Source organism: Miscanthus floridulus, chromosome 9, assembly GCF_019320115.1.
Source record: "Miscanthus floridulus cultivar M001 chromosome 9, ASM1932011v1, whole genome shotgun sequence".
Taxonomy (NCBI): domain Eukaryota; kingdom Viridiplantae; phylum Streptophyta; class Magnoliopsida; order Poales; family Poaceae; genus Miscanthus; species Miscanthus floridulus.
Genome location: NC_089588.1, coordinates 87300847 through 87322323, shown reverse-complemented (window position 1 = coordinate 87322323; position 21477 = coordinate 87300847). Strand labels below are relative to the sequence as shown.

General features: G+C 43.4%; 1 long non-coding RNA gene across 2 annotated transcripts; it reads right to left on the bottom strand.

The window, feature by feature from the left end:
- Positions 1-15007: 15007 nt before the first annotated feature.
- LOC136482324 (uncharacterized) lies at positions 15008-17588 on the bottom strand. 2 transcript variants are annotated; one of them, XR_010765037.1, is made up of 4 exons: positions 17088-17588; positions 16208-16316; positions 15706-15739; positions 15008-15594 (listed from the first exon to the last, which is right to left on the bottom strand). It is a non-coding gene; the product is annotated as an uncharacterized lncRNA (long non-coding RNA). The 2 variants fall into 2 exon arrangements; XR_010765036.1 differs by having other exon boundaries at positions 16208-17588.
- Positions 17589-21477: the final 3889 nt, after the last annotated feature.

The following is a 21477-nucleotide window of genomic DNA, read 5'->3' as shown; positions in this document are numbered from 1 at the left end:
TTATATTATTGGAAGTCAAAATTTTTTTGATAACAACTCATGTATGTGTAGGGCTTTTGGCAATTGCCAACCCAAGAAAGGGCAGAAAAATTTGAAGTTGACCCATGCAGCCAAAATTCTAGTAAGTAGTGCTTCACTTCTAGTTGTAAAGTCTTTTTGTCAATTGAATTATTAACCATGTGTTTCCTATGTTCGTAGTGGCAGCAGCAAGGTCTGGACCACACATGTGGGTTCTTTGTGGCCCACAACTTGATGCTAGCGATGGCACAGGCCAATTTGAATGATCCTTAGGTACAACTACAAATATATGTATTTATTAGTGCTCAACTGCTGTGATCTACTTGTAATGCCTTGATCCTCTTTTGTTGTCATATATACAACTGCTGTGAATTTTTGAAACTGCTGCTGTGATGTGGAACAAGACGAAGCTGCTGCTATGATCTACTATGATCCCTTTGTAGACTATGGCTGGCTTATATATATTTACTAGTAATTTTTTGTACTACCGCTGTCATATATATATATTATCATCTCTTGTTGTGCAACTTCATTTTATGGATGATGGCTATACACATATGCAACTTCATCTTATGACTACCTTTCTTTGTCTTAGAATTTTGAAGTGCAGTCCACTCCAATCAACTTTGAGGACATTAGAGAGATGCTCTCGTTTATTGTGTCGCAGATCATCGATGAAAAAGGCGAGTTTCATTGTGCAGATACACCACCATGATGAAGTGCCTGGTATATATGTTCATTCGACAGACATACGCGTTTACAACTACCGTCTTTAGTAGGATTCTTACCACAGACGCGTGTACTAAACACGCGTCGGCACTATGGTTCTTTACACAGACGCGTTTACAAATGTCGTCTGTAGTAGGATCCTTACTATAGACGCGTATAACAAACACAGGTATGGAATATGGTTCTACACACATACGCGTCTTAATCTTGTCACGGCAACACGCGTCTCTAGTAAGAGCTTACTGCAGACACGTGTAGATACTCACCATTCTTTGTTAAGGGCTTATCGCAGACGCGTGTTAGTTTTGTCACAGTCGCGTGTTTATAACACGCGTCTGTAGTATTTGCTTGTGCATGAGCGCGTGTCTGTGATGTGCATGAGCGCGTGAGCGCGTGTGTGATGTGCTTTTTTTACATATTACACGTGGAGGGGCAAATGTTACAAAAGAATGTACTATACTTACATATTTAACAGCTAGTTTTATTAGGAAAAAGTAGTACGTCCCAAACAAAAGGGCCACTACAAGGGACACGCAACGAAAAGGGTTCCTCTTGTGTTGTGTGTTAGGCCAACAGTGCCGTGGTCTTTGCCTGCCTGCCCTAAAGCACCAGCCCTAAGTACCTAATCTACCCCTTTTCACTCAAAAGCAGGCAAGCACGCACGCATGTGCCTCCTGTAGGCTGTAGATTAGTAGTAGTAACACTGAGCACTAACATCCAAAGAGAATGTTAGAGATCGATACACTAGATTGATCTGTGTGACCGGCAGTCCGACATACTTTTTTGATGTAATACCATACAAGTGCTATAATTCTTATCTACTACAACAGTGAGCAAAGGTCCCATTATCGATGCATTTGTACGGTTCTTATCCTACATGGACACGGTTCGACAAGTTCTTATTATTAAGACATCATCCCAAGGGTACAAGAGGCAAAAATTAATATCATCATTTGTTTCATCAGCCCTACTATCTGTTAACTTTTTCTAATAAACCAAGTTGTGTGATCTGAATCCTTATATATTTTTTAGATAATGATCTGAATCCTCATATAGCATGTACTACTGCCACATCAAAAGTTGTGCACTCACAATAAACCATCTAATCATAATATGTGGTTTGCTCCATTTCCCTGTATTGTCAGGTGATATATATGTACATATGGTCCATGTATTTGACCACACAACAACATTGTACCAGGCTACCAGCTCAACCATATGCATCATGTGTGTTTGTTGCATGCTAGGAAGAAGAGGGCCGGGGGACAGGGCAGAGACAAGCCCTGGTGTGTCCAGCTGGACTCGCTATAGTTTAGGTTTACACCACATCGAGCTTTGCGTCTTCCTGGTTTATTTAACCAGGGTAATCAAACTTTGTGGCTTCTGCTTTACCACCCCTGGATCCGTCTTGGATTCTGTTCATACGCGGTTTTTTTCCCCCCGACACAACAAAATCTGAAAGCGATGATCATGCATGGCCGGCGTGCCGTAGTTCTTGCTGCTTCTGCTTTATTGATTAGCTTTTTGTTCACACGCGCGGTCTCCTTAATCTCGGGGATTTTCGAGTTCCAGCTTTATTTGTGTTGTCACAAATCTGCACGGGATATGTCAAGAAAAATAGCTCGTTGAGGACTACTGTATCGTGAATCAGAAGATGGGCCATTGCTATGATAGCAAGATAGGGCCCTCAGCGGATTCGTGCCGATTCATGCATGCATTGTTATTAGCTAGCTTGATCTGCTTTCTATTGTACTTTCTTTGGCTGATTTCCTTGTCTAGACTTGCAACAGCAACAGGTGAAATCAATAATGTAGATTCACTGCACTGCTCCATGTGTTCTTCTTGCTCCTTTGACTCTCTGTCGATTTATATATCCGGGAAAAACCGATGGAGACAGATATAGTGCTCCTTCTTGCTGCACTGCTCCATGCATTATCCGAAATATAGTGCTTTTCCCCCCTTCTCTCCTGTATGTCTCGCAACACTACTTTTGGAACGCACCATGGATTTCCTTTTTTTTGTAGTTATTACTGCGCGAGACGTCCATGCAAGAATGATGTACAAAGGACATTATCGGAATATATTTATGTCTCTGCATCATCTACACATACGTACGTGAAGTCCGTTCACTGGCCACCAGTGAGCAGGGTCAAGCAGGTTTCTTTTTGAGCTCCTAGCTGCTAGTATAAATGGAGAAGTGATTCTCTTCTGATACTTACCTGAATTAGTTGATATTTTGAGAGTTTAGTAGGTTGGGAGTGATTCTCTTCGGGGAAGCTGAAGGTGGATATCGATGTGGGACCCACGGGATACCCCTCAAAAAAGAGAGAAGATCTAGTCTAACTAGGATTCTGTCCATGTAATCTTAGTAGTAATATTATTCTGTAATCCTACTAGGAACTCTCATTGTAATCCGACTAGGACTCTGGCCTCCTGACTATATAAAGGAGGGCGGGGTTCCTAGGAAGAGACAACACTTTACAATCAATCCAACGCAAAGGCTAACGCCGACTGGACGTAGGGCTATTACTTGATCACGGTCGATGGCCCGAACCAGGATAAATCGACTGTCTCTTGCGTTTACCGTCGAGTTCAGCATACGCTGAAGCCCAAACAAACTGCCCCGGGTACCCACATGGTAGGCTATCGGTGGTGAAACATCGACAGCTGGCGCGCCAGGTAGGGGCTTTCGGCGAATTTGCATCCGAGAGCTCGACGGACCTCGACAACATGATCTTCTCGACGGGATCAACCTTCATCTTCGGTTCATGGATCTGCGAGGCAGGCGACGATGGCAAGCTCCAAAGTCGTCTCCTCGAAGATTCGGATCACCATGAAGACCTTTCTATTTCAGCGACTATGACAAATCAACTCGCCGGAAGATTCGCGTAGCTCGTGGTGTCCGATCCAACTCAGATTTCGCGGCTTTGCGCATCCAACTCAAACTCAGGCTCCGCATCCGAGAAAGAGTCTTACCCGAGTTCTTTCGAGAAACCAAGTTCTTTTTCGGCAGGGTTTCAGAACGCGGCTTCGGCCTATCAAGAATACAACTTGGAGTACACTCAGAATCCTTTTAAGAAGTCGGGTCCTTTTCTGTTCGGACTCCACAACATGGCAAAATCTTATCAGGCATGGCCCGAAGGATCCCTCGATCCGGTGCTTAGAATGCCACTGAAAGGAGCTCAGGAAGGTCTCGTACTAACTATAACATCCCAAGACTGCATCGTCCACTGGCCAGGTTTTGTTCCTGAGGATAGCGGTACCCGACTAGTCGGCACGGCGACAACAACAATTCTACCCTACCAAGAAGGAGACTCGATCTGCGACCTTGAAGCCTCTACTAAAGTTATCAACGACTACGGCAGTGTGGAAACCGACGCTGATAACAGAACAATTCACGCACGAGAAGTATTCATGGTTCGACGTCCTCGATCACCATTGGTCCCCCCAGAAGCACCCGACATCAGGTCATCGGATGAATCTGAGTCCAACATATCACCCTTTATCTAGGGGCACGATGGTGAGACCGAGAATCAGAAGCAAGCCAGAGAAAGAAGAAACAAATTAAAACAAGGACGCCGACGCCATGCTAGGCAGCGCAAGGAAGCTTGGATCAGATATGAATTAGATCTGGCCGAGTAAAATAGAAGAAAATCAGAGCAAGAAGTCGAAGAAAGATGCGCGGCGAATACACCCTACAATAGGATCCGAGAAGCAATAGAAGAACTCGGAGCGACCTCACATCCTAGAAAAATAGGAACAGCTCTGGGACTTTCTCTAGTCAACAGCCCTAAGGACACACGACGGAAGGACCCGCTCAAGACTACCTGCCAGGTCAACATCTCATGGGCAGGAAGATCAAAATCAAAGGAAGTCCGCTTTTGAGAGACTCGGACCAAGTGGAAGTCACAACAGAGAAAGTAGAAGGGACCATAGTCAAAACTACCGAGTCAAACAACCAAGAAAGATCAGAAGCAAAGTACCTATTTAGACAGCCCCGCAGAACTACTCTCACCAAGACAACAGTTGGCTAGAAGGAGGTGCTGAATCAGAATACCCAGAAGCCAGAACGCACGATAGATTCCCCTGTTTTGCAAATAGACTTGCTTCAATACGACTACCTCACAAGTTCAAGCCGTCCAACCACTCTAAATATGATGGCAAGACCGAACCAAGGCAGTGGCTCAGGATTTACTCGCAGTCGATTGAACTAGCCGGAGGAGACGACGATATCAAGACCTTGTTCTTTCCCATGGCCCTAGAAACCATGCCCCTCCAATGGTTAGACAAATTAAATCCAGGGTCAATTAGAAATTGGGAGGACATACAAAGAGTTTTTTGTGAAAATTTTGCGGGTATCATTACGCACCCCATCACCCACGCAGAATTAAAAGGACTCAAGCAGAAAGGAGGCGAAAGTCTCAAAAATTACTATCGACGATTTGGCGAACTATGTGCTCAAGTACATGACATCACTGAACGAGAAGTAATCGAAGCTTTCTCTCACGGAATCATGGCTAGGTCGCAATTTCAGGACTTCTACAAAGAAAACCCGAGAAACATTGAAGAATTCAGACACACAGTAGAAAATATGATTACTGTAGAGGAGAAGACACGAGAAAGTTTCCTGGATAGAAACAATCAAGATAACCCGGACAAGCAAAATTATCAAAACATTAGACATCAGGAAAGAAAACGTGGACCAGACAACACTGTAGTGGTGGCTGACAAATCAAGGAAGTTTTCCAAACCTAGAAGGTATGACAACATTGAAAACATGCATTGCATCTGGCACCCTAAAGGAAATCACACATCGGAAATTGCTACACCTTCAACGATCGATACACAAGAAAAGATAATAAGGTAAACACTAAAGAAGACCATCAGAAAAAAGATGAAGACAACCACAAAGACAAGGGATTCCAAAAATCCAGGGGAACAATAGCAGTGATCTTCGTTGGGGCCCAGATTCCAGAAGCAAACATCAAGAAAAGCTAGCTCTACGAACCATCATGGCAGCAGAACCGATGACTCCAAGATATCTCAATTGATCACAGTATCCAATCCTGTTTTCAAGAGAAGACCAATGGACTAGCGTAGGAAACGTAGGCCATTACCCACTGGTTCTAGATCCAACTATCGCCGATATGACTGTCCCAAAAGTACTAATCGATGGGGGAGCCAGACTCAACATCATTTTTTAGAAACGCTAAGGAAGATGGGACTATAACTCGCCGGGATGATTACACCAACGAGCACCCCTTTTTATGGGATAGTACCCAGCAAAGCAGCCATGCCACTTGGATAAATCACTCTACCGGTTACTTTTGGAACTCTCTCAAACTACCGAATAGAGTTCATCAAGTTTGAAGTTGCAGACTTCGATTCATCATATCACGCAATCCTCGGGCGCCCAGCACTAGCAAAATTCATGGCGATACCACATTACACATACCTATTGCTTAAGATGCCAAGGCCTAGTGGTGTCATTTCCCTTCGAAGTGATTTGAAGCGCGCTTTTGACTGCGATGTTCAGGCAATTCAAATTGCAGCCAAAGCACAAACCACCAATGGTAGAAAAGAAATAGCCACTATTGCCGCAGAAATGAGCCTAGAAGAACTAGAGATACCGGCTAAAAAGCCCAGCATCCTCGCACCACCAAAAGAAGCCGACATCAAGCAAATAGACCTGGGCACCAGTGATCCCTCCAAAACGGCAGCCATCAGCACCCACCTCTCGGCAAAATAGGAACTCGCGCTCACCAACTTTTTTTGGGACAACAAAGATATCTTCACTTGGAAGCCGACCGACATGCCAGGTGTCCCAAGAGAGTTGGCTGAGCACAGAATCGATATCAATGAAGGCTCCAAGCCTATGAAGCAATGGCTACGGTGATTCTCACCCGACAAGAAGGCAACAATTAAAAAAGAAATCACAAAGCTAATGGCAGCCAGATTCATCAGAGAAATCCTTCATCCAGATTGGCTAGCAAACCTAGTTCTAGTACAAAAAAGAATATGGACGAGTGGCGCATGTGCGTCGACTACACAGATCTCAACAAACACTGCCCGAAAGATTCATTCGGGCTACCACGCATTGATCAGATAGTTGATTCAACAGCAGGATCTGCCCTATTATCCTTTCTTGATTGCTATTTAGGATATCACCAGATCGCATTAAAGGAACAAGACCAGACCAAGACATCTTTCATCACTCCGTTCGGTGCCTATTGCTACAAGACCATGTTGTTTGGACTCAAGAACGCTGGGGCCACTTACCAAAGAGCTATCCAAATGTGCCTTGGCGAACAGATCGGCGAAAACATAGAGGCATACATGGATGACGTAGTAGTAAAAACAAAGAACCCAGATACACTAATTGAAGACTTAAAGCAAACCTTCGAAAACCTAAAAAGGTGGAGGTGGAAATTGAACCCAAACAAGTGTGTATTCGGAGTTCCTTCAGGACAACTACTCGGATTCTTGGTCAGTCATCGTGGAATCAAAGCTAGCGCCAAGCAAATTCAAGCCATAACAGAGATGGGCCCTCCTTGAAGTGTCAAAGATGTGCAGAAACTAATAGGCTGCATGGCGGCCCTCAATCATTTCATATCAAGACTCGGTGAAAAAGGGTTACCTTTTTTTAAACTACTAAAGAAGACAGACAAGTTCGAGTGGACAGAAGAAGCCAATGAAGCTTTCAAAAGACTTAAGGCATACCTCACCTCCTCGCCTGTTCTCACACCTCCAAAGAAATACAAAGACATGATGTTGTACATTGTGGCAACTTCTACTATGATTAGCACAGCGATAGTCATAGAAAGAGAAGAAGAAGGGCGCATATATAAAGTACAACGCCACATATACTACATTAGCGAAGTACTGTCAGAATAAAAAATTTGGTATCCACATGTGCAAAAACTACTCTACGCCCTCCTGATCACTTCACGCAAGCTTTGCCACTATTTTGAAAGCCACAAGATTACCGTGGTGATAGATTTCCCACTCGAAGACATCCTACACAATAGAGATGCAACAGGGTGCATATCTAAGTGGGCAGTTGAACTTGGTGCTCTCAATATCGATTTCACCCCACGAAAGACAATTAAATCTCAGGCCCTTGCTGATTTTGTTGCCGAGTGGATAGAAATTCAACAACCTATGTCAAATACCATCCTTGACCGTTGGAAGATGTACTTTGATGGATCGCTCAAGCTAGGCGAAGCCGGTGCAGGCATTCTCTTCATTTCTCTAGACAGAAAACAACTCAAGTATGTCCTTCAGATATTATGGCAAGCCACAAACAATGAAGCAGAATACGAAGCCCTCATCCATGGGCTTCGAGTAGCAATTACCCTCGGAATTAAGCGATTACTCATATACGGCGATTCAGTAGTAGTCATCAACCAAGTCAATAAAGATTGGGACTGCACCAAAGAAAACATGGGCGCTTACTGTGCTGAAATACGAAAACTCAAAAAACATTTTCAAGGATTGGAAATTCTACATGTCCTACGCGATTCTAATATTGCGGCAGACGTCCTCGCCAAGCTCGGATCGGACAGGGCGAAGGTCCCACCCAGCGTATTCATAGAGGAGTTATTAGCTCCCTCTATCAAACAACCCGGTGAGATAACCCCTGAACTCCTAGCTAAAGGCACCCAGATTTTGGTAATCACCACCTCATGGACCTTGGTTTTTATTGATTATATCAAAGAGAATAAGTTGCCAGCAGAAAAAGAGGAGGCTACCCGGGTTGTTCGCAGAAGCAAGAACTACGTCCTAGTAGGGGATAAGCTGTATAGAAGAGCCGCATCATCAGGAGTACTCCTAAAATGTGTCCCATTTGAAAAAGGCAAAGAGATCTTAGATGAAATATACTCAGGTTGCTGTGGAAATCATGCCGCTTTAAGAATACTAGTCGGCAAAGCATTCCGCACTGGATTCTACTAGCCAACCGCTTTGAAAGACGTAGAAGAACTTGTCAAAAAATGCAAAGGTTGTCAAATGTTCGCAAGGCAAGCTCATGTACCAGCTCACAATCTCATCTGCATCCCACCCACTTGGCCTTTCTCCTGCTGGGGGCTGGATCAAGTAGGACCTCTCAAGAAAGCAAAGGGCGGTTTCGAGTGCATCTTTATAGCAATTGACAAGTTCACCAAGTGGATTGTATACAAACCACTCGCAAAATACAATGCAACCAAAGCAGTCGAGTTCATCCAAGACATTATGCACCGCTTTGACATGCCCAATCGAATCATCATAGAATTGGGTTCTCTCTTCACAGCTACAGAATTCCAAAGTTAGGCACAGGATTGCGGCTTCGGCATAGATTACACATCAGTCGCACATCCAGAAGCCAACGGACAGGTAGAAAGGGCTAACAGACTCATACTAGCCAGATTAAAACCAAGATTGTATGAAGAACTAGTGGACTATGGATCCAAATGGATTGAAGAATTACCCAAAGTAGTATGGGGGCTATGAACTCAAATAAGCAGAGCCACCGGATACTCACCTTTCTTCCTAGTTTACGGATCAGAAGCCGTACTACCTGCTGACTTGATCTGGATGTCACCAAGGATAGAACAATATGACGAAGGAGAAGCAAAACACACCCGAAGATTAGAACTCGATAGTACAGAAGAAGTCAGAGTAAATGCTACCCTTTAATCAGCCAGATACCTCCAAGGTTTAAGACGCCACTACAACAAGAATACCCAGCCCCGATCACTCAAAATCGAAGACCTAGTACTAAGAAGAATACAAAAAACTGGCGGACGCCATAAACTACTCAGTCCATGGGAAGGTCCTTTTATTGTCACAAAAGTCACCGAACCAGGCACATACAAGTTGATAACTGAAGATGGAAAAGAAGTCAACAATACATGGCACATCAGCCAACTAAGAAGATTCTATGCATGAAAACAACTCAAGGAAGACTATATATACAAGCCATAAAAGATCAACATTCATGATCAATAAAGATGGTGTTCCTCGACAACATATGTCTTATTATGGTTTTCCCAAAGTTGTTTTCACTAAGCATATCAATGTTCATGATCAATAAAGATGGTGTTCCTTGACAACATATGTCTTGTTATGGCTTTCCCTAGTTGTTTTCACTGAGCATACCGACCGAGAGTAAAAGAGCTGAAAAGATGCTTGAGCCCGCCGATGAGGGTAGCTAATAAGCTAACACCCGAACCAAAAAGCAAAATGGCTGAAATTATGTCTGGGCATACCGGTCGAGAGCAAAAGAGTTGAAAAGATGCTTGAGCCTGCCAATAAGGGTAGCTAATAAGCTAACACCCGAACCAAAAAGCAAAATGGCTAAAATTATGCCTGAGCATACCGGCCGAGAGCAAAAGAGCTAAAAAGATGCTTGAGCCCGCCGATGAGGGTAGCCAATAAGCAAACACCTGAACTAAAAAGCAAAATGGCTGAAATTATGCTTGAGCATACCGGCCGAGAGCAAAAGAGCTAAAAAGATGCCTGAGCCCGCCGATGAGGGTAGCTAATAAGCTAACACCCGAACCAAAAAGCAAAATGGCTGAAATTATGCCTGAGCATATTGGCTGAGAGCAAAAGAGCTGAAAAGATGCTTGCGCCCGCTAATAAGGGTAGCTAATAAGCTAACACCCGAACCGAAAAGCAAAATGGCTGAAATTATGCCTGAGCATATCGGTCGAGAGCAAAAGAGCTGAAAAGATGCTTGAGCCCGCCGATGAGGGTAGCTAATAAGCTAACACCCAAACCAAATCAAGAAAGTTTGTCAAGACAACGATCTACATATACCGAATTGTTTACATGACGCAGACGAAAGCCTAACAAGCACTTGACAAAATCAAGAAGATTTGACAAGACAACGATCTGCATATACCGAGTTGATTACACAACGCAGATAAAAGCCATACAAACGCTCGACCTATCAAGGAGCGATCCTACAGCGGATGAAACAACACGACCACCATAAACTGTGGATGCGCACCACGACCAACAAACAACTACTCGGAAAAAATTCCGATCACTTGGACAACTCATTTAAAGAATAAACAAGGCGAAGACATCCAGGCAAAGAAGACATCAACAAAAAATAAAGAATCTTCATTCAAAAAGAAGTATAATATCCTATTACAGAGGCTGGAGTACAAAGGTCAATTACATCAAGCATCGTCATCAAGAGAAGAAATATCAATATTAAGATTATCCACAATCCAACTGGCTAAATCTTTGACCTCAGGCTCCACCTTTTCAATGGCATCCAGATATTCTTGACTCTCGGCTTCCTCCGCAATCTTGGACAAAGGCACCTCCGGAGCAAGAACCCGGACCTGAGCAAGAACATTTCTGGTACATAGTTGGGCGCGCCTCTTCACGAACTCCTAGAAATGGGTCAGAACTTGGGGAATAAACTGAGCCCAAGATTGACCATCATCTGTTGGAGTCCGAAGAAGATCGGCTACTGACCGAAATGATTTCCACAAAGCATTCTAGTTCTCAGTAGCTGTCGCCAACTTGCCAGTCAAGACTTCAACAGTTTTTTGGACTTGCACAAGATCCTTGTCAGCTCCACGCCTAATCAGCTTGGCAAGATGAGTTCTTCTTCAGCACGAGTAATTACCTCCTCAGCCTTGTTGTGACTATTGCGAACAAGTATCTTCATTTCCTCAATACCCTCCGAGAGCTTCTGCTTTTCAACTCAAAGCGCTAGACCAGGCACCAAAAAACAAGTCAGCAGAAAGGGAAATTTGAATACAAAAGGAAACAAAAAGAACCTGCAATACCATTGCACTCATTCTTCATGGCCTCCACATTCTTCAAGGCCTCCTGGACGGCAGCATCTCTCTGCTTTTCTGCCTCAACCACCCGGGCATGGAGAGCCTGTTCCTCCGTTTGGTGCGTTTGACGCTCGGTCTCCATCTCGGCCCAACAGAGGTCAAGCTTTGTTTTTAGGGCACTAACCTCAGAGGACAACTTTTTCTCGGTTTTAGACGAGAAAAAGAAGCCAGTATGATCCCAAGAAAAAGACTAAACAAAGAGAGAGAGAGAATAAGAATAGAAGAAAGACAAACATCCAAAGAAAGAACTTCATAAAAACTAACCTAGAGTTTTTCCCCAAAAGAAGTCGCAAAGGTTCCCCAGGTAGCGGTCAACTCTAACAACCGATAAGTGGCATCGAATTGTTGCAACACATCATCATCCAAACGCTGACCACCAGTAGCAAGAGGAGCAGAGGGAGAAGCCGATCGAGGCAAAGAAGGCAAGACCAGGGCCATATCTTGGGAAGCCCTAGCTACCTCCTCAGATGGATCCACCGCCACGGCCTCCCCCGGAGCCACCAAATCAGCAGCAACGTGATCACCAGGGAACCCTGTCTCCCTCACAACCACCTCGCCGACCGTACATTCTGGGTCCTGAGACTCAGTACATAGGGGCACACCAGAAGACTGACAAGAGGTCGACTGAGGGTTAAGGGAAGGCGAGGGTCTACAAGATGATAAGGAAACTCGACGATAAGAAAATGAATAAGAAAAAAGGAAAATAGAAGCAAAGAAACATAACTAGGATTCACTCACTTAGCTATCTTCTTCTTCATAAAACCTCCAAGACCAACAGAAGACCTTAGAGGGGGAACTATAGCAGCAAAAATATTACCACCACTCTGCGACAGGAGTGGCGTGGTCGGTACCGGAGTCCCAGAAGAACTCGAGCTCGACGACCGCTTACTACAAGAGAACAAGGCCAAAGTTAGAACAAAAAGAGGTGTTCAACAACAGAAAAACAAGAAAACAACTCACCGTGGAGAAAAAGGAGAAAAGTACTCGGTTAAAGGCACAAACAAACAACAAAAAGACAAAATGTATCAATATGCTCACCTAGGAGCACGCTACCTATAACTTGAGTACCTAGACGAGTACTCGACTGGCGAGACTTCTTGGTAGTAGACAAACCAGAAGAAGAACAATCCGCTCGCCCCCTTTTTCCGACACTACGAGGAGCTCGAGGAACTGGACGAGGAACATACTCTACATATGCGTCAAGAACTGCGGAAGAAACACCAGGAAACATCGTGGTGGTTTGAAACTTACTGGTTAAAGATGCCCCAGCAAGATTCTCCCCAATCTCCACCATGGCAGGGCGATCATCAAGAGGGATCGGAACAACGAAGTTATGCCCTAATTCCTATAAAAGAGTAAAACAACCAGACAAGAAAGATTAAGCAAAAAGTGGAGACAGCAAAGAAAATACAAAAAGTACCCGCATAAGAAAAAACAACTCACAGCAGGAGGCGGGTTGTTAGCACAATACTCAGGGATAGCATACAGGACGACCCTTACTCCTTTCAACATCTTCTAAAGGCGCTTGAGCACCTCCTCATCAGTCAACTCAAGGGCAGGGACCATACGAGAAGGGTCCTCTGCCCCAGAGTACTCAAAACCATAATTCTCTCGCTCCTTCAGAGGTTGAACACGGTGGCGAAGAAAACTGGAAACGATCCCGAAGCCGGTCAAGCCTTGCTGTTTCAGAGTACATATCCTCTCAAGAAACGGCTTGATCGTCTGGAGCTCATCCATCGTCAGGAGATTTTTATCCCATCGGTCATTAACCACGGGACCAGAACCAGAATGAACAGCAAAAGAAGGAATCATATTGGCGGCATAAAACCAGTCGACACGCCAATCCCTCACAGAATCAACCAAGTCATAATCAAAGAATTTACTCTTACAACCCTAACAAAACTTAATCCCGCAGCCACCAAGAACATGGGTGTCATCGCTGCGGGGTTGGGGTTTCAGATAGAAGAAGTAACGAAAGAGAGAAAGAGAAGGAGGAATTCCAAGAAAAGTTTCACAAAGATGAACAAAAACAGAAAGATGAAGGACAGCATTGGGAGCAAGATGGTTCAAGCTAATCCCAAAATAACTGAGAAATCGATGAAGAAAAGCAGAAGAAGGAAGGCAGAGTCCAGCACGGATAAAGGAGACAAAAAGAACCCAGACCGATCTATATCTGAGTTCTTTTTGATAAAGAACCCGGGTATATGCTCGGGAGCCCTTCGACGAAGAATCAGAGCAATTTCAAGACAAGACCCTCCAGCTCCTTGTTTCAAATAGCAAGAGGCTCGGGGGCTACACCCAGATGGAAATACTTTTCTTAAAAAAAAGGTACACACCACCCGAAGATCTCACGAAGCGCTACACGGTTTCGCTCAAGAAAGCACTCGGACGATGCTTGTTCCTACTCGGCAAGACCTGAAGGAACAAGACGAGGCTTCCAGAGCTCAACCATGAAGTGCTCAGGGGCTTGTCGATGCGGGACCCACGGGATACCTCTCAAGGAAGAGAGAAGATCTAGTCTAACTAGGATTCTTTCTATGTAATCTTAGTAGTAGTATTATTCTGTAATCCTATTAGGAACTCTCATTATAAACCGACTAGGACTCTGGCTTCCTGACTATATAAAGAAGGGCGGGTTTCCTAGAAAGAGACAACACTTTACAATCAATCCAACGCAAAGGCTAACGCCGACTGGACGTAGGGCTATTACTCGATCACGGTCGAGGGCCCGAACTAGGATAAATCGACTGTCTTTTACGTTTACCGTCGAGTTCAGCATACGCTGAAGCCCGAACAAACTGCCCCGGGTACCCCCTTGGTAGGCTATCGGTGATGAAACATCGACAGTGGAGCGCTCTCCCAAATGGCCCCTAGGTGCTTCAAACCTACAGTACCTAGGGTACATCCTCCTAGTTTGGATTAGCTCGCTATCATCAAGCTCAAGGTTCTCCCATGCATCCTAGACTGTGCACTCTATTACTCCCAAGTCCCAAACCCAACCACACACAAATTATTACAGCACTAATGAACGTACAATGATTTTTCATGTCTTCAAACCACTTTTTGATATTTTCATTATCAATGCTTCTAATTATCTCCTCACTGTACAAATTGAGGTAACAATCAAGGTAAGAAAATGCCTTCCTCTGCACTGCCGTGAGTTGCTATGCACAGGTTTATATAAGCTCCCATCCTTTCCTATATGATGAGATAGACTGATAGGCATTCAATATTCGAATCCTTATTCCTTAATCAAATATTAGACAGTCAAATTAAATCAAATCAAAATGTATAAAAGTATAAAACTAAACGGGACTATTTTATTTTTTTCCATACCTTTTTGTATCATAATATTTTTTCCATACCATAGGTAAATGCCTGTGCGTTGCAATGGGAAAAAATAATGTCACAACAACATATGTATGAACCATGTGTTGTACTGTTACCCGTGATGTTCGGAACATCAATATTACAAACTTAAATTTTGTACATGGCTAAAACTAAGAAGAGCAATTCTATCCTAAGTGTATCCTCTCACAGCCCTAAATGCCACACCTGACCTTCTTAACAACATCATAAAGGTATCAACTCGGCAGGCACAAGCAGTCAAGTAATCCTTGCAGTTCTCCTAGCTATGTCACACCATGAGACACGAAGCGGATTCTGGTGCTTTCTTACTTCTTCTGACCTGCTATGTCACGCCATGAAATGAATCCTAAGGCCCATGTACATACAACAGATGTGTGATAACAGTTATAAGTTTTCAGATCCTATAAAAGTTAATCTTCACCTATCATGATGCAAAGTAAATTCAGATGCGCAAATGGCTCAACCACACTGACTACATGCTAGGTATCAAGTAGAATGCAAATCTCCAGTGCTCCATGGTCCAAAAATCAAAGGTACAGAGGATGTCCAAAATTCATATAAACTTATGGAGCAAATGTGCATCAATAGAACTTCACCTAGAAGACTTTGGATGTTCATGGTCTTCGTTCTGCAGGCCCTGCGCCAAACTGTAACTCTGAGCTGCTATGCTGCTACAGGACCTAATAGAACAAGCATTTGCTGCCTATCTGAAATCGCTTAAATTTCTGCCAATCATGTGTCTTAATACCTTATTGTTGTTCAGGAGCTTGTTGAAGCCGTTTCTGCAACAAATATTTGGAAGGGACAAACAAAATCAAGTTCTGAATAGAGGCAATGGTAGCTGGGAGATGTGCTGTATGCATATGCATCGAAAATCTGGTGATTAGGCAATCAACTACCTCATATAAGTATGAACGTGCGTTGCTATCGGCACCTAAATTTAAACGAAATATTGTAACATAGAATACTTTAAAAAATGAATGATGTGAATACATTTCAGTAAAACAAAGGGTAAAAGAACCATAATAAGAGGCATCCAACATGACAAATTAAATGTCTTAACAACAGTTTTATGTTCCTTACCATGAAAGAAACAAAGACTTGTTGTACTGATGAACAGTTTTATGTTCCTTACCCTGAAGGGTTAACCAGTTATAGTTTTATCAGCTAGTTGCATCTACTATTAACTTATCATCTCACAATATAATTTGAAGGGAAAATAATTTATCATATACCAATGGTTGACATACCTTGTAAGCAGGGTAGTTGGGTTGCGCCAAGCTTAGTTTCCCAGAGATTCACCAGCAAAGCAGAGCCAAACATGCCTTTGGACACAGAGGGGGGCCAAAGCCAAAACATCTGTGAAGAGACATGGGATCAAAAGCTTCCATGCTCCAGGTTACATATGCTTTCCACTAATAACAGAAGATATGTGAGTCACTGACCAATGCACACACTAATAATGGTGGCTTCATTTCAGCCACTGATCAACCTCAACATTACGGTTTACACTACCGTTTTCTTTCTCTATTTAATTGTCTAATCCAAATAAAGCTACCATAATCACAACCTATTGTCCAAGCTTTCATTTATCAATCACTTAGTCACAATGGAATAATCTTTCCTATGATACAGACCTACTTGATGGTAGTGTAAACTGCAATACTGAAGTTGCCCATGTATTTTGTCTATTATAAACACTGAAGAAATAATTTTCTAATCCATGACCTATTTGATCCGGTTTTATTTATTTTTCTTCCGGGTGACTAAGATTTATGTAGCGTTTGTGTTCTTTTTTCTTAGTTTCTGCACAACTACACGCAGGCAATATTGTGAACATATCTGAGGAAATGAAGTCCAAAGCCTGAGAGCTGAAATGGTAGGATGTAGCAAAGGCTACAAACCAAGAATTTGTCCCATTGCTTGTTTTAATCAATATTAATATGACACGACAGCCACAGAAGCATTTGGACAAACACCTAGCATGCAAGACAAGAAGAAATGTGGGAGGTACTTGCGGATGCTTTAATCAATATTTGTCCCGTTGCCTCTCTCTCGCTTCCTGTATAGCCTGAGTGCAGGGAGATGGCAGAGCACGAGATGGATGGACGCTTCGGAACGGGGGCTTACAATGTATGAGACATTCAGAGAAAACTTGAAGCAGTGGACGTCCGCACGGGCTGATCCACTTTGGCCGTTGTCTGTCTTCACCGACACGGCGGCACGCCCTCCACTTTGGCGTTGGCGAGGCGACGGAGGAAGCCAAGGCTAGGCGGAAGGCAGCTCCGGCGAGGTCGCGGGGAAACCAAACCAGCCACGGATCGACACTAGGAAGTGAAGCCGAGGCCGTGTCATGCCGCTGCGAACCCAACGGAGGGGGAAATCGGGGCGGAAGAGGGACGGAGTGGGGAGATAGGCAGCTCGACCTTGGATCGGTAATGGCGGCGGCTGTGCTTGGTGGAGGCGTTAGGGCGGCAGAGGGAGCACGGGGAGGGGAGAGGCGAGGGCTCGGCGGGTCGGTGCAGGACTGGCCGCTGCTGCTCGTGGGTGTTGGGGTCGTCGGCGGTGGCGGTGACCTTCGCGTCGGTCGAGGGCCCGGTACAGAGAGAAGGCTGGGAGCCGGATGGTAATTTGTCGCAGGTGTGTTTCGTTCTGCCGTTGGACGATTGCGCTGTAATTTTTTTAGTTGTAAATTGAATGAGATATTTGGTAGCCAAAGTTAAAATAAAATATATATCAATTTAATTTTTTTACGTGTATTATATCACGATAATGTCTGGAAACATATTTATTATCGTAATGAATCTGAAATAAAAGCTAGGCTTGAATCTTGTTGTCTTAAAGTATGACAAACATCAGTTGCCTCGAAGGCTGACAATTTATTGCTAGGCATCAAATTGAATTTATTCATGCTCTGCCTTGCCAAAATATGTATACTCAGACTTACAATATCTTAGCCCGTATGAGGCATGGCAATAATTTATTTTTTGGGAAAAAAGTATTTGTTGTCAACACGCAACACGAAGGACGACGAACGAGATTTGGATCACGATCATGATCATTGCGTGGTGATATTTCAATAAATTCCTTTCTCTTCCCATAATTATCTTTTCGTTTTATTCCATTTTATTTACTTGCCTTACAGTGTCTCCATGTGGTGATTCTGTGAGTTTTATTCTATTTTATTTACTTGCCTTCCAGTGTCTTCATGCGGTGATTATTTGCCTGTCGAATATGGATCCTATGAGATGCGGTGATTATTTGCCTGCCGGATATGGATCGTATGAGTGTTTTGGTCCTGCCAGGTAGATGTTGACAATCTGTATGTTTTAGTTGTAGAGATAGAGATATTCTATTTTATTTACTTGCCTTCCGGTGTCTCCATACAGTGATTATTTGCCTGTCGGTGATTCCGTGAGTTTTATTTCATTTTATTTACTTGTCTTCTAGTGTCTCCATGTGGTGATTATTTGCATGTCGGATATAGATCGCATGAGATGCTATGATTATTTGTCTGCCGGATATAGATTGTATGAGTATTTTGGTTCTGGCACGTAGATATTGATAATCTGTATGTTTTAGTTGTACATATAGGAACACCCAAACATTGGAGTCTGGACGACTGATGGCCCTTCGCTTGACTCCTTGGCGTGGTGGAGTGGTGGCGGGGCCGCTGGCGGCTTGGACGCCTGGTCGGTTGACGGCTGCCACTGCGCCTGGTCCGGTTGACGGCTGCCAAACGCCCCCAGCCCAAGTCAGTCTGCCGCTGGGCACTTGGGCCTCAGCACTTCCTCCTCCAGCCTTCGTTGGAAACTTGGAACCACGCTGTGGGTTGTGGCCTGTGGCGGTGTTGCCCTGCTGCACTGCACTGTCAGCAGTATGATTGGAGAGGGTCTGTGTCACGATCCACAGCAAGAGCAAGGATTAGAGAATTGGATGGGCTACAAAGATAGCAAGAATTAGGGAAATAGGTCCGGAACAGTTGGAGCGTTCGAGTACAAGATTAAGGTTTTCATAATAAATCTGTCTTCTTGTGCCCTCGTGATATAACATACACAGTCGCTACATATACACGCCGCAAACACTGCCAGCCAAAGAAGTTGCGCCATGTCCCACTCGGAAACCGGGTACACACGCTAGGCTTCCTCGCTCTCCTATAGGCCTTTCAGCTTGGCCTTCCGTTCTAGGTCTTGGTACATCACCCAGGCCAACATGGCCGGTGACATCCCTCCCTCCTTCAGGAAAGCGGTGCTTCATCTCATTCAGATCCACCTAGGTTGCCAGTGACGATTCATTCGTGATCAGTCCACTTGACAAAGTACCTGAGTCGCAATAGCCAACAGAGGCCTCCTTCTGGTATGTTCTCTGCCTGAGTGCTCAGGTACTGACGTCGGAGTTGTCTCTATGACCGATTCAGGCAAGCCCCCATGCGCCAATTCAGTTAGAGGGAGTGATGGCTTGAATCGAGAAATATGCACCAGAGCATGGATTTTGCTTGCTGCTGGCAGGTCCCACTTGTAGAGAACAGAGCTTTACTCCTGGTGGGGAACCCCCTCTAGTCTCGGTTTCCCACCCGGGAGCAAGCATCCGGGACTAAAGGGGGTCCTTTAGTCTCGGGTCAGGAACCTCCCGGTGGGTAACACCAACCGGGACTAAAGGTGTCTCCTGACATGCCACGATGGCCGGCACCTTTAGTCCTGGTTGGTAATACGAACCGGGACTAAAGGTTTTTTTTTCTTTTTTCTTTTCTTTTCATTTTTTTGTTTTCTTTTCAAAATAGGTTTTCGAAGTCGTATTGTACGCTGCTAATTATATATTTATACGCGCGTATAGTATGTTTCGGTTCAAGCACAATGAACGTATTAAATCACACAATTCAAGCATAGAAATATATATATATATATATATATATATATATATATATATATGCATCGTATATATATTTACATGCATGCATGCATATGTGTATTTTACATTATATTATTTCATGTGCATATATTACAAAAAGATTACATTACAGTTGTTGTGATATAACAAGTTTTCTCTCATCCTCTAGCTTGGCTTTCATGGCAGTGTTGGGTCGAAGTAGAACTCGCCATTGGAATCGATGACCTGCTCATTAAAAAAATCCGGCTATAGACTCTTGAATTGCTTTGATTTGGTCTTGCCGTATGACCTTTTCCTCCAACCATCGAGTCTACAGGTTTGAACTAAAGGAAAATAAATTAATATATGTACACACATATATATATATAAAGACATAGTAACACAATCAATAATAATAATTAAATAAATATATAGTGTATTTTTAACGTACTTTTAGTCTCTCTATAGGAGTTCTTTGGGAGACCACCTTGATAAACTTGCAAACATAGTAACCACAGTAGTTGTTCCCCTATTCCTGCCTCAGACACCACTTTACGAGAAAAAGATTTGTCATCCAATCTGGTGATCCGGTGAAAGCTATATGTTTAATTAATAAAGATGATGCGATTTAGAGGACTTACTTTCAAAGGGATTACATTCAGTGACGCTTTGCATTTTCCCATGTGTTGCTTCTCAATAAAGGTTTTCCAAACACTGCCCAATAAAAAATTTGTCACGTCATCAGATATAGTTAATCATCATGTTTGTGTGTATATATAGTTGCTAGAGATACCGAAATTACCTCTGGATAATATCTATCATATCTTGGTAGTCTTGTTGTGGTTTTCTCATCGAGTCATAGATTATCAAGTGACTTTTTACCAGATCGATGTCCATCAATATCCAGTGATTGCTGTATGTGTTTATAGGATATAACGCATAACACTCATTAATTAACTAGAATCAACATATGAGCCATTAAGGATGATAGACATTATTAACACTCACTTGAAGTTGTAGGAAAAGAGTATATCCTTCTTGTGGCATTGGTTCACTAAGAAGTTCATGAGGTTACTCTCTAACTCAGACTTCCAATTAGTCTTTGGAGTAACTGGGTCTTTGAATACTATATGGGGATCAACAAAACCAATTTCATTGCAGCCTTCCTTTCTGAGCTCTGTCATTGTAAATCTGCATATATATAGTACTTGTTAGGATAATTTATATGCATATACACACATATGATGAGTTTAATAATAGATCAAAAGATTTATTACTTACAGGCAATAGCAGCTAATGATAACTTTGTCCAGAGAGGTCAGGTGGCATAGTTGATGAAATTCTGCAAAGTCAACATACATAACATCATCGCCACAGAACCAATGTTCATCTCTAATTCTGACACCAACGCAGAAGTCTCCACCGGTAGACGCCTGCATGTACCACTTATTTAGTAGGTACATTTGCGTCCCCAGATCAGATAAGGCTTGAGGGTTGTATAGACTCTGGCCTAGTACAAATTTTTTCTTCCAAATATCAACCTCCGCCGCACTCTCAATGTTTCCATCACCAAACATCTGGTAAAGGTCGAGACCAGTCTCATCAATAAATTCACCAAGGTGATCCAAATTGACATCCGGAGGTATGTTTGCCT